Here is a 688-nt window from a genome sequence, read left to right as displayed (position 1 = left end):
AAGAACTGGTGAGTTTTGAAAGACCACAGCACTCTATGATTATATCAAGGTACAGGAAAAAACAAGGCCGATAGCCATTAGTTATGTGCTCTCATGTAATGAATGAATGCGTGAATGTAGGATTGACATGAAATTCTTAAAGATAAACTAAAATGACCGAAAACTGGGCTGAAATGACTTAAATAAATAAAAAAGTAAATGACTTAGAATGACTTTAATGAACTTAAGGATGAATTGAATGACCTTAAGAATGACTTGAAGGCTTAAAAAATAATTGGACTCCTTCAAAAACAACTTGAATGATCTGGAGAATGACTTGAATGGCTTTGAGACTGACTGGTTGTAAGTGGGTGATCATTTTACATTAAATTAATTCAGAAAAGTGATTCCCCACTTTATATCACAAAGTTACAAACATAAGTACAGCATGTAGTAAGAACAGATACTACACTTTGATCTTGGCCAAAAGGCCAAGAAAAGGATATTTATTTGCTCCCCCACTGAGCAAATTAGGCACAAGGCCAATTTTTAATGTGATGAGTAATGGGGAAATGGGGACCATCTCCCCGGGGAGTAGGGGAGCTGGATAGTGACAATTGATATGTGGGGTTGCCCCCACATATGGTCTTTGCTTGCAGTATCTGCCGGAACAGATGGTATTTATTTGCTCCCCCACCGAGCAAATTAG

At 37.6% G+C, this 688-nt stretch overlaps 1 pseudogene; it reads right to left on the bottom strand.

Moving 5' to 3' along the window:
• Positions 1 to 345: 345 nt before the first annotated feature.
• LOC145242308 (U2 spliceosomal RNA) lies at positions 346 to 483 on the bottom strand (annotated as a pseudogene).
• Between the last annotated feature and the right edge of the window lie 205 nt (positions 484 to 688).

Source organism: Euprymna scolopes, chromosome 2 (assembly GCF_053919585.1).
Source record: "Euprymna scolopes isolate OS-2025 chromosome 2, ASM5391958v1, whole genome shotgun sequence".
Classification (NCBI taxonomy): domain Eukaryota; kingdom Metazoa; phylum Mollusca; class Cephalopoda; order Sepiida; family Sepiolidae; genus Euprymna; species Euprymna scolopes.
This window is presented reverse-complemented; position numbering and strand designations above follow the sequence as displayed.